The sequence below is a fragment of the Tauraco erythrolophus genome, chromosome 1 (genome assembly GCF_009769465.1).
Source record: "Tauraco erythrolophus isolate bTauEry1 chromosome 1, bTauEry1.pri, whole genome shotgun sequence".
NCBI classification, from domain to species: Eukaryota; Metazoa; Chordata; class Aves; order Musophagiformes; family Musophagidae; genus Tauraco; species Tauraco erythrolophus.
Window position 1 is genome coordinate 119,920,263 of NC_141465.1, and position 17,047 is coordinate 119,937,309.

Sequence of the window (17,047 nt, forward strand, 5' to 3'; positions counted from 1 at the left end):
AATCCTCTCCACAGTTCTTTTAGCAGGTGTTTATCCTTTTTGGCATTGACAGCAATATTTTGTAGCTACACAGCAGACATGCAGAATGAAATTCCTTTCCACGCTTGCAAAAAATAATTACCCCTTATGTGACTTACAGCTGCTCTAGTCATTCATCAATGCTGTTGTCCTCTTTCTCCAAACCAACACTATGAAAGTATTGCTTCTTCTGGAATTTACTGAGAAAACTGCATAATCTCCAAGCTGACTCTTAAATAAGAGAGTGACCAGGATGCTACATTGGCTTCCTTTAAAAACACTCATTACTGAGGAAGATGCTTTCCTATGAACACAAACAGAAAAGCCTCAGAGCAAATACTATGTGGTGTTTTGATGCTAACTAAGGTGATAGGCACCGTTTAAAAAGCCTGAAAAAGACAAGAATCAGTGGGCAAGTGAAACTAAAACACTCCCTTCATTCTCCAACAAATGCTACTCCTGTAAAAGAAGTTTTCATTTCCTTTGTGATATGCAGAGAGAAGAGCGAGGACATCTGCAAGGACAAGGTCACAGGCACCGTAAGCCAACATTTCCTCACTGCAGCTGAGATGAAACCCTCTCTGAAATAACTGAAATAGCTCAGGTAACTCAGTATCCAACTTTGAGCTAAGCACTTCCCTGTGTAATAGCTTGAATGTAGCTCTACAAAAATACAAACCGCTGAAAAAAAAGGGAAGTATCTGAGCTCTTACTCTGGACAAAGCTGCAATTAGACCTGCCCCGGTAATAAGACTTCTCACAAGGACATGTGGATTCATAAATCCTGAATGAGGACAGAGTACGGGATCTGTCCTGTGGATCAGAAAAACTATACAATGTTAGAAGTTTAAGCATAGTGACCTGATTTCTCAGCAGTGCAGGAGGCAGTCAGCAATTCATGCTGAGCTGCTCTATCTGAGGATCTGAGCTCGCATTTCCTCATACATTAAAATGTTCCTCAATCCTCTGTTGAATCCACTTACATTAACTGCACTTTCTGTTATCTTGGTTTTCACATTTGCTAGTGCTATTTATCTTCAAAAGAAATTAATACATTGATTAAAACATTGTACTGGATTTGATGCGAACTGTGGATTTAATAAAACTGCATCACTTTATGCTAAAATAAATAAGAAAATTGCAGAGGCTGTGAATACGATACACTGTATTTCACATATTTTGAGTAGATTAGGCAAGTAATCTGGAAAGTGAAACGGACACTTCATACCAGCAATATTTTCCAGTGTTCTCTAACCTCATTAGGCATTCTCAGTACATACAGAAGAGTAGTGTAAATAAAATACACTGTTTTCTGATGAGCTTTGATGAGCAGATGTTCCGGGTTTTTGTTGATTCATGTCTGGGATGTTTTTAAAACTTTTCTGCTTGTGTTCCATTTCCTGTTGAGGGAATTCAGAATGACCCAGATGAAAAGGGACAATTGCGACTGTGTCTGCCTGGATGCCACCCAGGCCAGCAGCTGTGCGGTGGCCACCGCAACGCGCCGGACTTGCGGGAGGAGAGATTACGTAATTTGGCGTTTAGGCTACTTGTGAATTCAGCTCTTGGTACAGACGAAATACTGCACCTCTATGCATTTCCTATTACCACTCTTGTCTGGTAGCCTGGAAGTGCAATTGAGGATACACTATAATGCACTTGGTGAACCTCTCTTTTTGCTGTTTGGTGATGCATGCGTGTGAAGTCCATACATATTTTTAACAGCAATAATTTGAGTAAATCAAAACTTTTTTTTTCCTTTATGAACTGATTAGAACAAAAATAAATAAGTATCTGCTTTTTTTTTTTCTGTCTTTCATTTCATTCAAACTGGAGTGTTGCTGCATTAAAATATATTGATAACTATATTGGAAACAAAACTGCACTTCCTCCTTCATAGCAGCCACAGACAGTCATATATTTTAAGTCATATTACATGTTTTTTACTTTTTTCAAGCTAAAAACCTTAATCTGTAAGGATTGCTAATGGCAGAGATGAAAATAGAGAGCAACGAGACGGATGCTCCCAGGTTCTCAAATTATGTGCAAGGGCTGAAAATGAATCAGGCTTACTGGAATGTACTGACAGGAAAGTGCGGGAAAAGGAGCAGAAGAAGGTGTAGGAAAAAAGCCAATGCTAAGTGATCAAACAGGAAAAGAAATGCAGAATCAAACAAATAAATCTGGGCAGATGTGTGGAAGCAGGAATGCAGAGGTAGATCCTGAGGTGTTTCATGAGATAATTCAGTTGAAGATTATTAAACCTCCCTGCAGCAGTGGAAATGTGAGCAACAAAATAGATAAGCTGAGTTCTGGGAAGCCCTATCAAACAGAGTTTCTGAAGTGACAGATGATAAAGTTGCTGCAGTTCTATACACAGCCCATGATGGAGACATGAGATTAGGAATCCATAACTGGATATTCTGATACAGAAGAGAAAGAAAGTTCCTCTTCTCACAAGGGGAACAGAACAGTTTTAAAATGAGAAGGGTGCATCAAGTGGGGCTGTTTTGGAGATATTTCACAGAATAACAGAAGTCCTGTGCAGAAAGTCACTGTGAACATCACCCTTGGCTTCCCACAGAACCCAGACAGGGATTTTCATTGTGCCTCAAGACCAGGAACATGTAGTTGTATTAGGAAATACCCGGCAGAGTAATTTGTTTATTTAAGGAGAAATTTAACGTGAAATCAATCTAGCACAAGGCACAATTTAAACAACATATACAAGGACATTTTCATCTTTTAAAACTTTTTTTAAAGAGACGCTTCAGAGCAAGGATATACCTTTCTCAGTAAAACAATTATTTGATAGAATTAGCTGGGAATTTTTTCACCAAACTCCATTTCTTCGAAAAATAAACATCGAAATCTTTTTGATGGGAAAAGGCTAGATTAGATGCAACTCCTGTTTTGAATAGTTTTGAAACAAAATATTGAAGATGTTGAGACATACTAGCTGAACATTGTAAAAGAATTTTGTTTTTAAAACAATGCTTAATGAGAATGGAAATATAAATTATACAGACAAAAAAGAAAATACAATCTAAAATTACTGCTAGAAGATGTTTCAGTGGTATGATCTAGACTTCTAAGACAAGATTTTTGATATCTAAATGATTTCAACTGTTCTGCATCCAGACAAAGCTAGGAGATACAATCATTATTAGGCATACACATACACATACATATGTATATACATATATGAAATGACAAAAAGCCATCCACACCATCGACACAAACAAAAAGAGTTCCTATTCAAATATAATTGAAAGGTTTGTGTTTGGGATAGCCACTTGTGTTTAAGAGTCAGGTTCATGACCTGTTTTGTACTACTAAATGTAAACTCTGTTTACAATGTAAGTTTGGCAAAGCAGCCATAATTAATTACCAACAATTAAAGTTTCTTAAGAGTATTTTGAATAACTTACCCTTATTTGAAACTACCCTTATCTCAATAAATAAAAGAGAGTACTTTGTGTTTTACAAGAATCATAGAATCATAGAATCATAGAATGGTTAGGGCTGGAAGGGACCTTCAAAGGTTATCTAGTCCAACCCCCCTGCAAGGAACAGGGATATCTCCAACTAGATCAGGTTGCTCAGGGCCTCGTCCAACCTGGCCTTGAACGTTTCCAGAGATGGAGCATCCACCACCTCTCTGGGCAACCTGCTCCAGTGTTCTACAACTCTCATGGTAAAAAATTTTTTCCCAATATCCAATCTGAATCTACCTCCCTCTATTTTAAAACCGTTACCCCTTGTCCTATCACAACAGGCCCTCCTGAACAGCCTCTCCCCATCTTTCTTGTAGAAAGATATATTGAAGGATAAGATATAAGATATAAGATATAAGATATAAGATATAAGATATAAGATATAAGATATAAGAAGGATATATTTGAATACAGAGATATCCTATGTCTTGTTTTTACCAACTTTACTAACAAAGCAAAATGCTTCCTTTCCACTCGATTTCATAGAATCATAGAATGGTTTGGGTTGGAAGGGACCTTAAAGATCATCTAGTTCCAGCCCCCCTGCCATGAGCAGGGACACCCTCCACTAGACTGGGTTGCTCAAAGCCTCATCCGACCTAGCCTTGAATACATCCAGGGACGGGGTAGCCACAACTCCATTGGGCAACCTCTTCCAGTGTTTCATGATCCTCATTGTAAAAATTTTTTTCCTTATATCTAATCTAAATCTACCCTCTTTCGGTTTAAAGCCATTGCCCCTTGTCCTGTCACTACACATCCTTGTAAAAAGTCCCTCTCCAGCTTTCTGCATGGAAAGAAAGTAGGCCCCCTTTAGGTACTGGAAGATTTCATTCATAAAAATCAAACTATTTCATCACAAGCATCTGCAAACACATTTCTCTGTTATGAGAAACTTTTTTTAATAGCTCACTTAAAAAATGTTGCTTATTATCTTTATATGTTCAAGATTTTTTTACTACTGTCCATTTTTTGTAACGTGTACATACACTTGCTGTTTGCTTTCTTACTCTGAACTCTCTACAGAGAAACATTAATCCTAGCAACTTTTATGAAATAAAGAGATCTAGACTAGCAACCACAGTTTTGCATTCACAACTCCTCCCTTTGTGGACACTTTTGTCACTTACTATGCCCAGATCTTCAAAACTATATTAAATGTGCTGTCTGTCCTTCGGAGTCCAAATCAAACACAACGTATGTCCCTCGTCCACATGAAAACTTCCTGTAGCATCCAGGTGTGCATTAATCACAGAATCACAGAATGTTAGGGATTGGAAGGGACTTCAAAGGATCATCTAGTCCAATCCCCCTGCTGGAGCAGGACCACCTAGATCAGATCACACAAGAACGTGTCCAGGAGGGTTTGGAACATCTCCAGAGAAGGAGACTCCACAACCTCTCTGGGCAGCCTGTTCCAGTGTTCTGTTACTCTTACTGGGAAGAAGTTCTTCCTCATGTTTAAGCAGAACCTCCTGTGTTCCAGCTTATATCCATTTCCCCTTGTTCAATCATTGGATGCCACTGAGAAGAGCCTGGCTCCATCCTCATGACAGTAGTAGTACAAAAGAGGGATTTTGAGTCCTTAGGATTGAAGGACCGTTTGGTAACTCTCTTTACAATTGCAAAACGCTAAATACCTCAAACAGTCACTGCAATTTTGGTAACAGAAGCAGCTGTTAATGCTATCATCTGTAAATATTAGTGCAGGAAATTCCCTGTACAGAGGCAGAAATAGCATCTGTAGTACTGTGATAAGTAGTCAATCATTTTAAAAGGATCTCTACACTTTCACCTCTTCTTTTGGAATCGACTAAAGACAAATTATTTGTATAAATATGTATGCAAATAGGGTTCAGCTGTAATTAATGACGGAAATGCCTAAAATATACTCCATTTACAGCAAAATGCATCTCAAAATAGTGAAAACCTGAATACATTGAAATACGATTCTTCACAGAATCAGAAATTGTAGTCTTAAAATTATAGATTGCATAGATGATACGACGACAGTTCAATCAGCTGAATTAAGAATATGCAACTCCAGCAATGCCCTTGAATACAAACACAGATTTATTCCACAACATACTCTAATGCTGAATTACCTGCACTTCCTGCTGCAACCTCAGAGAAGTAATTTGCACTACATAAGGGATAAAGCTGTCTCACAAAATATGACAAAGAGTGATCCCGAAGAATTAAATTAGTCTAATACAATTTGGTTCTTTTTTAAACAATAAGAGCACAAACAATAGAATAGTAGTTTTGATATTTGTAGGTCTATATTTTGTTTATTTATTTTGATTTTTAAAAAGCCTGCTTTATACTGTATTAAAACTTGGAACGTTCATCCACACATAGATAAAGCTCTCAAAAGACAAGCTAATTTTTCTGACTAAAAATGCATTTAGAAACAAATTGGCACAAGTATTTGTTTTACATTCAGTATTAAATTGGCACTATGTCTGGTCTCTGGCAGCATCGACTATACTCCCCTTTGTTTGCTACCACTCTGTGCTCCAGCACTGGAGCCAACACCTGTGGGCATATAAAAGGCTATGTGCAGCAGCTGCGGGACTCAGATGTCCACACTGAAATAAATTTCTAAAGCATAAGCATTCGGATGCGCGGCTGGCTTCCTCGTCTGCGTCTTTTCAAGGCCTTCTTTGGAGGTCCACGCTGCTGGATGCTGTATCGATCAACTGTCTGCAGTGTTACTCCTGACCAATGGGTAGTGGTAACGTAGGACAGCCTCATATTCGGAAAAGATGGTCTTGGTTATGCTGGTGTAAGGTCGACACAGTCCCTTCACTGAAGACAGTTTCTTGCAGGCTTTGTTAATTGTGTTACCACTGATATAAATATATGTAGGGAAGGGCAGAGTCTATCCTAGAGCTTAGTATGAAAGCTAAACATCAGTACACCACAAGATAAATTTCGGCTTAAAACTTTGTTATATAGAATTAATTTATTTACTCCACGGAAAAGATTAATGTAAGTCCCATTAGTATGTATATAAATCACCTGCTCTTATTTGGGATCAAATAATCATAAAATAAATTTTTACAGCATATGATTCCTAACACACAATATATAGACCTTTTATTATGGCTTATCTGTATGGGTCAAGTGACTACAATTGCTACTCAAAGCAGTAGGTACTCACATTCTGAGGTACAGCACGTACTCAGAAACATGCTCAGAGTTGCTACTCATAACTCCTAAGAGCAACTGAATTTAACTTCGCTATGCATCTGGAGTAAAAATGCCAATACAGGAGTTTTTTTTCAGGAAAAAAAAAAAAACTGCTATACTATAAATTCACTTTCTTTCTTAAATTCCTTGTGTGGAAAACCTCATCAATAAATGGAAATAGATATTCAGAATTACAGACCGCGATGACCTGCTCTCAAGTAAATACAGAATGTTTGTAACAAACAGCTAAAAATGACATGTTTCCATTTAAAGGAATGTGTTACACATGCAGATAACAACAAATTAACTCTTTGTGCCAGGGTCTGTAAATGCAATTGCCCTGATATTACCAGAACAATCATTTGAAGTAGCAATGTTATTTACATCAGGATGCTGGAATATAAAAGCATACAGAGGCTACAGGCATACTCTTGAGTCACACATCTGCAAACCTGAGATAAATGCTACTGAGGAAAGAATTTAGCTCTAAAGATTTTGCAACATTGTCACAAACAAATCATTAAAAAGGGCATTCAGTAGCAGGGCAACTTGAAAAGCAGTATTTAAGATTTTCAGAGTCTTGTCTTCTCCATGGCATCCACTAACCCAGAAAAAAGGGAAGTAAATTTTTTGGATCAGGAATATAATGAGCAGCAGTTTATTTAATGTTTTCTGATTTACATATTTCTATGGTATTTGTGTATTAGATTGCACTGCATATTCTGAGTGTTTAGTTAGATGACCAAAACACCCATAAAAATTCTGATGCAGCTCAGTTTGATTCACATCTTGCATGAAATAGCAAAGTCAAGGGACTCATCTCTACACTTGATGATCAGCTTTTGATTTCCACACCTGTATTACCTGTTAATTTCAACCTTGATCCAATGTTCAATCATTTCAATCAACAAGGAGTACTTTTATTTAATGAAGCAATCTGAAGGCTCTTGTAAGATCTTCGTATGTAGTGAATTCTGAGCTCATTACACGATGACTGTGCTGGTTTACCATTATTGATTCTCTTTGGTGATAAAACAAGGGAAAGATAAAAAGTCACAGTATTGTTACTGATGCTGATGTTAGGATCCAGCTGCATCTTAGTTTCACGTGTGCATTTACTACCTATACTTTCAATCTGTTATCACCTGCTGAGCAGATGAGGACAAGCCAGCATGTTGCTGGTACAATTATTAATGAACTAACACCAGCAAACCAAAATTTGCTGCAAAGCAGCTATCAATGGATAAAGCACATTGGTCTGTTCCATTAAAAACACGGAATTTACTGCTATTGAGTATAGACAACAGCAGATCATATGAAGGAGATTGACAACTCACTACAGTTTTCTAAACTCACTGATCTTTGATAAAAGAAATTTTTCTTTATGTTTTGTGTATCGGTTCAGATTGGCCTGCACGAAATTACAACATGAGTTTTGTGAACAATAAACACAGTGGTGTTTGGATCCTAATATGTATAACATGATCCACTGCCCATGTAGAGTGTTTGCCAAAGACAAACAGCTTTTTTAGCAAATCTAGTGAGGATTTTTTTCCGTTCACCTATAGCATAAGTGCCATTCTATTCCTGGGATGTATTTGGGCTACTGAAACTCCACACCAGTTTGACCACTGGATTTGATGGAACTACTCTGAAAAAGGTAACAGCTAACATGGTGAAAACACTGATGATCTTGATCTCAGCAATTATAAAGACACAAATTATGGAAAAGTTCAAACCTACAGAGTAGGTGTTAGAGTAGTCTAATAAACACTATGAGACCAGATATTGGATGCTGTGTGTTTTCTGGAATACATCATATCAGTATTTCTGCAATGGCATGACAGCACTGATCTTTGTTTCACAAAAATTTGGTACGTAACTGCATGATGCAAATAAGAATCTTTCATTTTTAGTGGACACAGTCATGATCTTCTGTTTCTCTTTCATTCTTGGACATTTTGTCAAAGGTCAGTAGGATGAAAAATGCTTCCGAATTCTTCCTGCTAATCATAATGAAAAAAGGGCCCAAGACCAAGTGGATCACTGCAATCAAAAAAAGTTATATTCCCAAAACAGTCTTCTCTATGATCCAGCACACAACTGTTGTTTCTCATGCACATGGGTCGGGGCAATCCCAAGCATTAAGTACAGCCTAGGCGGAGAATGGATTGAGAGCAGCACAAAGGAAAAGGACTTGGGAGTGCTGGTGGATGAGAAGCTCAACATGAGTTGGCAATGTGCACTGGCAGCCCAGAAAGCCAACCGCATCCTGGGATGTATCCAAAGAAGTGTGGCCAGCAGGTCGAGGGAGGTGATTCTGCCCCTCTACTCTGCTCTCGTGAGACCCCACCTGGAATACCATGTTCAGCTCTGGAGTCTCCAACACAAGAAGGACATGAAGCTCCTGGAACGAGTCCAGAGGAGGGCCACGAAGATGATCCGAGGGCTGGAGCACCTCTGCTATGAAGACAGGCTGAGAGAGTTGGGGCTGTTCAGCCTGGAGAAGAGAAGGCTCCGGGGTGATCTTATTGCAGCCTTCCAGTACTTAAAGGGGGCCTACAGGAAAGCTGGAGGGGGACTTTTTACAAGGGTGTGTAGTGATAGGACAAGGGGCAATGGATTTAAACTGAAAGAGGGTAGTTTTAGATTAGATATAAGGAAGAAATTTTTTACATCGAGGGTGGTGAGCCACTGGAACAAGTTGCCCAGAGAAGTTGTGGATGCCCCATCCCTGGAAGTGTTCAAGGCCAGGTTGGATGAGGCTTTGGGCAACCTGGAACACCTGGAAAGTTTCCCTGCCCATGGCAGGGGAGTTGGAACTAGATGATATTTGAGGTCTCTTCCAACCCTAACCATTCTATGATTCTATGATTCTATGATTCTATGCTTACCTGAAACACCCTGTGATATTCTAGAGGTTTAAGGTAAGAGCGATATAGGTCTGGACTTAATAGTGTTATGTGGAAAGTAATTAATAACTAAACAGCACTTCGTGGCATAACGTGGTTTTTTTTGGACAGTACTGTGTTGTAAGTTGCTGTTTATCAGCAACACTTGGTCCTTTTTAACTTATTTAATGATTAAGAGCCTTGACTCTGTATTTTTATGCAGATAAACATATAGGTTATATTTCTATATAACTACTGGTTTTAGTACATCTAGCTCTTTCAACTGAGCTGAAATAACTTTCCAACTTCCTATTACACTATTATTCTTTTCATTGTTAAGAAATTGACAAATTTGTTCAAAAAAGCAGTAAAAATATCAAGTAAAGCTTGATGTAGGGCCAATTCTTGTAGTTCCTAAATGACCACCTAACAACAACTTAACTTACTGAGTACCATATTATAATCATAGTCCTTCATCCTGATTTTACAGTGGTTTTATCTGTCACATAGAACATTTTTGATCTGATTTTTGAATAATAGAACACACTAAATATTTTACAAAGGCTATATATATAATTGAATAGCAATAATATATTATTGAAAGTTGCTCCATTGTAGAAAATTATCTTTCCAGTATCCCAAGTATTGTGAAGACGCCATTCCCATTTTCCTAGAGAAATCATGAAAATTACAGAAATACAAATCCTGAGGGGACATAAGAGATCATCTAAGGTGGGATATAGCAAAGCAGATCACCATTGGAGATATTTTCTAACCTCTTATTTAAAACTTCTGCTGGTAAGAATCCCCACAATCTCCTCAGCTTATTGTAATGTTACTGAAACATTTTTCCTAGTAACACCTTAAATCTGCCTCCTGCAAAATAATTCTAATTCTTGCCTTGATCTCAGTGGGTACAAAGAAGAATTGATCTCTGCTCCTTAACAGATATAGAATTTAAAATTCTCAATTCCTGAAGCTTTTTCTCACAGGTCATGGTGCTTTTTTTTTAATATTCTTCCTCTTCTCTGGACCCTTGAATCTTGTATATGTGATATCTGTATGTATGGTCAGTGACCACAGTGCCATTCCAGCAACAGATGCCTAATCCTTGTGCCATGCTCATACCAAAGGCCCTTGATATAGCTGTAAACAGTACTCAGTGCTTTCAAAGGGCAAGGAAAAAGTGGTGGGACACAGTACTGACACCATCATGTCTTCTATGTGCCTTATCCACTCGATCTCATTCCACTTCCTCAGCTTACTGGCAATTTTTGACCTTTTCTGTTGCAGTGGAAATCTCAACATGTGACACAGCAGCATAGCCAGCCAGGAGACGCAATATTCAGCATTCGGTTCTCACATGAAACATTCTCAGTCCTAAATTTCAAAATAATATTTACTTCACTGGAAACAGTACGGCTTTCTGAAATTAGATTATTCTTAATGCTCACCACAACTCCAGAAACATTTCCTGTGATACTAGTGCTGAGCCAGGTACTCTGTACTTTGTGTTTGTACGTTTGATTCTTCCCTACCTAGATTACCCTTCGCACCATCTTTATCATATTTCACCTTCTTGATCTATCTATTTAGCAGGATCACTTTGAACTCTGAACCTGTCTTGTACCACTCTTACCTTCACCAAGCTGAGTACCCACAAAAGCTGTTCTCTGTGCTACCACGCAAATTAATGCATGTTCACTAGATCAGGGCAAAGAAAAATCCCTTGCACCTCACCTAAGACCTCCTCTGACTTTTAAAATGTGTCATTAATAACAATTTTAGGGCTATGGTTTCTAATTTTCAAGACCCCATGCTATAGCTGAATCTCTACTTTCTATTTTTTCTGGGAGAATGTCAGGCATGAAGCAATATCACTGAAGTTTACTAAGCATGGCCACTTTGCCAAAGGAAAAAATTAGATTAGCCTGACAAACTGATTGTAAATAACTAACTCTACAATCTCCCTCAAAATAAGAGGGAGAGCTATAAATTTCCTGTGGCTTTCCTTGCCTTCTCCAGATGTCTGGGACTCACCTATGGTCCACAAGTCCTCAAAGACAAAAGCTTGGAGATTGCTACTCTACGTACTGTAGGATTAATTCGAACAGGGCATCGGGGCTTGTGTAACCCTTCTGCCAGGTTTAGATTGTCATAAACCAGAATGGTTTCAACATTAAAGGGGTTGCTATAAAAACACTATCCAGAAATATGGGAAAATTAAATTTATCTAGAGCGCAGCAAGCTGATTTTCCTCACCTGCAACCATGACTGAGTTGGTTTAATGAACAGTATGTAATTACAAGGAGCAAAGGGGAAAAAAAGCATCAACAAGGTACATAAACAGGCTCACACACGATGACTAATGTCTAGAGAACTATAACTATTTTACAGTCCTCGCCTCTGGTGAGCCAACTGCTAGGCCAGCTGGTAGCTTTACCCCTCCTGGTACCGCTCTTTAGTCACAGTCAGGGACTGAAAACTCTTGCTGGGAAGCACGGTTGAATTCAAATGGCTACTGAACTTTTGTGAAGGCAGTTTCCAGCTTGCTGGCTGCCATCCTCCCTGTTCCGTGCTACTCTGCAGCCCCTCTACTGGTCTCCACTCTTGGACCCCTTAGCTCCGGGTCATCCCTGCACTTTTACTAGCAAATTCAGCCATTCCAGCTCTCAGTAAGGCTGCACACAATGCGGAAAACTAACACTGACCTCTTATATGCTCAATTCTTACATCTCTTGATTCTTCCCTCAGCGTTGGGAATGGTTATGAAGCAGACTATCGTGAGCGTCTGTGATAGTTTGATGTGTGGGGGGGTGTTCTGGTGGCAGGGGAGGGGATTTGCTCCCTGTGCCACCAGATCTGAGTCCCATCCCCCCCGGGGGAGGTTGAGCCAAGGCGGCGCCTCTGCGAATTGCCCTATTTAAGTTGGGACAAAGGGGCGGGAAAAGGGCTTTTTGCTCAGGAGCGAGGAGAGAGCAGGAGGGCGCTGCCCTCGCTCCCGGCTCCCGGCCGAGCGGCCGCTCGGGCCCGGGGCCGACGCCATGTGCTCAAGATGGCGCCGGGGGAGCCGCATGGGGGACTCGGGAAGCGCCCCACTCCCGGGGTGCCCACCGGGCCGAGCTTCCCCAGAGAGGATTAAGATCTAAGAGAAGACAACCACAACGACCGGGTCAGCAAAGATGGAGCAGGAGGAGGTGTACTGGAGCTGAGGCTTCCCTTGCAATCGGTGTGAGATGGCAGGCGGCCCCCCTGCAGCCAGGGTGTACTCGGCGGAGCAGCGACCCACTCGTGGCCTGTGGAGAAACCCACGTCGGGAAGGAGATGCCTGAGCCCAGGAGAGGTCGTGGAGCAGGGGATGCGCGACCAGGTACTGTTGATAATGGGGCATGGAATGCACGACGAGGTCGTGGAGGCATCTGGAGACCGTGGGACGACCCACGCCGACGCGAGTGGCAGCAGCTCCCTAAGAGGCCGAGACTGGTAAAGCCCGAACTGGTGCGATCCATGGGGAGGATTGCAATCCTGCGGGCAGGACTTACTTTGGAAAAGTTTGGGGACTTTTTTCTTTGTGAGTAGGGGATCCACCGAAGCAAGGGAAAAAATGGTGTAAAGACTCCTCCTCCTTTAAGAAAGGAGCGGCAGTGAACAACATGGATGAACTGACCTGTACTCCCCCATTCCCTGTCTCCCTGCGCCGCTGGGGGGAAGACAGAGCCAGGAACGAGAGGAAAATAGGGGCTGGGGAGGTGTTGTTTTAAGATCGGGCCTTGTTTTCTCTTTTTCTCCTCTCAAGTAACCGGTTTTTCGTTCCCCTATGTCTCTTGTTTAGTAACTGTTAATAAATTGTTTTGTTTTATTAAGAAAGCCTGAGTCATGTTTTGCCCGAGACCATGGTTGGTGGGTGCTCCCTTTCGGTTCTTGTCTCGACCCTCAGTCCAAAAAAAACCACGACAGCGTCATTATGCGGCACGTGCAGCACAACCAGGTGATGAGGTCCAGTCAGCATGGGTTTATGAAACCTGATCTCTTTCTGTGACAAGATGGCCCACTTAGTGGATGTCCCTCTACTGCTCTCATGAGACCCCATCCGGAGTACTGTGTTCAGTTCTGGGGCCGACAACTTAAGGACATGGAACTGTTTGAGCGAGTCCAGAGGAAGACCATGAAGATGATTCAAGGGCTGGAGCACCTCTCCTATGAAGACAGGCTGAGAGAGTTGGGGTTGTTCAGCCTGGAGAAGAGAAGGCTCCATGGACACCTTCTAGCAGCCTTCCAGTACCTAAAGGTGGCCTACAAGAAAGCTGGAGAGGGAATTATTACATTTCTAAGAGGGCATGCAGTGATAGGACAAGGAGTAATGGATTTAAACTGAAAGAGTGCAGATTTAGATTAGATCCGAGGAACAAATTCTTCACTATGAGGGTGGTGAGGCACTGGAAGAGGTTGCTCAAAGAAGTTGTGGACGTCTCATCCCTGGAAACATTCAAGGCCAGGTTGGAGGAGGCTTTGAGCAACCTGATGTAGTCAGGGAAGGTGTCCCTGCCCATGGCAGAGGGGTTGGAACTAGATGATCTTTAAGGTCCCTTCCAACACAAACTATTCTATGATTCTATGTTTCTATGACCCTATTCTTAAACAGCTTCTCACACCTCACAAAAACTTTCTCAGTTGCCTTCTGTGGTTTAACTTTTGCTTTCTGGTGCTAGGAAATATTGTCGTCAACCAGCAAAATCATACTGTAGGCATATCTGCACTAGGTCAAAAATCCTACTGATTTGCAGATGCACAGCTCCACTTGATTTTATACCTCTTTTAAAAAGAAATACCTCTCAACCACAATAAAATAACACACATAAACTAAATGTTCTTCTGGTCTACTCATCTGATTCTTTCACTTCAGTCCCTTTAGAGGTGACATCAAATATTGTATGAGCACTTCACCCCCGCTGAACTTCCCTTTCCTCTTGATATCTCAAGGAGGCATGGTTTTCATTTCAGCCCTTTCCCTCTATACTTTGCACGACTCAATTAAGTTTTTTCAGCTTACTTATCCCTGTCCTGTCTGTGTTCCTGGCACTTTGCTGTTACTATTAATTGTACTAAGCACCGAGTCATAATTAAACCATTTTATGGAAGGAGGGTAAGAGAAAGAAGAATGTATTGAAACAAAAGGACCCTTGAGGCTTTAGTCTTCTCTGCCACTCTTTACTAACTCACTTTCCCTGTTAAATAATGAGCTGAATGTACCTTCATCTTTCTCTTAGGTCTAATGTCTTTTGGAAAACCTGTTCTCCTTTCCTGTAACGTCCTCTGCTAGATCCAATTCATTTTGCATCTTTGCCTAGTATCTTCATCCTGTCACAGGACAGTGATTTTCCAAACTGTGAGACTGGCAGAACATCAGAATGGGAGATTTAACATAACAGCTGAAGGCACCACCTCATCAGAGTTTGCGAGCTCCAAGACTACTCCACAGTGTAAACCCAAGTGAGGTATGTAGGAATAACTTGGAGAGGTACGACAAGAGTGCATTCCTGACCTGAACTGAAATTCTAGCATAGATGCTCCCAGTCGCAAAGAGACTGGAGTTAGCCAGGGAGCCTAGGGACTGTCAGAATGGAATGATATAGCAGAGAAACCTACCTTAATTATTGATCCCCCAAGGGTGAGCAGCAACTGAGCTGCATTGAACAGAACCAAGAAGCAAGCAGGATGGAAAGGCCAGGAAAGCAGGTTTGAAAACAACATGTATTTGCCCACCACAGCATGTCACCATTGCTGCTGAAGGTTTGCCCAAGTTTATCGTCATATCGCCTTCTGCCAAGAACTTCTGCCTTTTACAATACAGACAGCTGCGCTCTTCACAAACAGGTACTGTGTCTGGCTGGAATTTAGGCTTATTGCTCACCTGCCCCCACAGAGTTTATTTATAGCTTCCCAGTTAAGCTGCAAAGATCAACTTGCAGGCCCAGTATCAAAACAAAAAGGCTAAGGAGGTTCCCCTTTCTTCAGTTTGGTTGGACGGGGCTGCTCAGAGACAGGGAAATACCTGGCATGTAAAGGAAAGATCTTTGGCAACAATCTGGACAAGGTTAAGTTCTGGCCTCACGGACAGAAACCATATGACTCAACAGCAATGATTTTTTTTTTATTATTTTTTCCGTTACACTGACAGTAAGAGATGATACTTTTTTCTTATCGTACCTTAGTTCCACATTAAAAATTTCTATTTTGCAATGGTAGTGAAAGTTATTCAGCAACGATGTATATTTACAGTCATCTTGATACCTAAAGATACATTGAATCTTACTTTCTCCTGCATTAAACTGAGTCACAAGATCTATTCAGAATTTGAGAAACTATCCAACGTAGCACCCCCTGCATGCAAGCTGGTAAATGTCATCTCTTTATCAAAGACACACTGATGAGTTCAGAGTTGCTGAGTTCAGTGCTATAAGAATCGTTTATTAACCGCTGCCCTTGGTGTGATACTGCATGCTTAAAAATGATGTTTCAATCTAATTAAGCATGTGAATTTAGATGAGAAAGGTGACTTCAGGTTGTGCACTTCTTCTCGTAACAATTGGTTGAACTTGTAGGATCACATCTGTAATTACGTGTGTGTTTTCTTGTTACCCATTACTATGTCTTGAGTAGCAGTACTTTTAAATTTGCTAATTTTTTCTCTTTCTAGTTATCTAATACATTCTGTAACACCTCCCAGAACTTCATGGGTATGTCCAGAAAATATTTTAAAGAACCTTTTTAAAAAAAACACAACACCACAATTATGGAACAATACAAACCCTTTCATTTTGTTCCATTACTCATTTTGATTTAAATTCAAGTATTTAGACTGTATATCAAGCTAAAAACTCACTAAAATTTAGTGCTTGTATATATGAAAAAATTGACTTCTATAGCCGTAATTAAATAATTAAACAGATATAGTTAGGTCAGTATAATTCCCCATTTCTACTGCAGAGTAATTATACTGGAATAAAGCCACTTTAATTCCAGGATAGACTGTTCACATGGGGAGCTATATTGAAACAGCTGTAGTAAAATAATTATTTGACTACAGCTATACTGCTCGCTCCCCGCCCCCCCGAAAGCAAGCCATCGACATAAAAATCTTGCCTCTTTCACAGAAGCTCAGCCATGTTGGCTGAATCCTTTTCCATAAACAAAGGCAAAGGGCTTTGGCAGCAAAACGAACACACAACGTGGAGAACAGGAGATCTTACTTCTCAATTCAGCACTGAGCGGTGAGGCGCAGTGACGCATTTGGAGTCTTTTACCGCTTACAGGGTTCTGAGATGCTCTGGGATGTGGAATGGAGAACGTGGACAGAAAATGTAGCTTTTTGTGTAATGTGCTATACATTTTATAAAAGTGTAGCCCATCATAGAGATAACTCCGGATGAAAGGAGTAGAAGATGG

At 40.5% G+C, this 17,047-nt stretch overlaps 1 protein-coding gene across 9 annotated transcripts in view; it reads right to left on the reverse strand.

Annotated features, from left to right (window-relative positions):
• GRIA4 (glutamate ionotropic receptor AMPA type subunit 4) overlaps positions 1-17,047 on the reverse strand; it is a 250,369-nt gene that overhangs the window by 149,838 nt on the left and 83,484 nt on the right. The gene's annotated exons all lie outside the window — the stretch shown is intronic.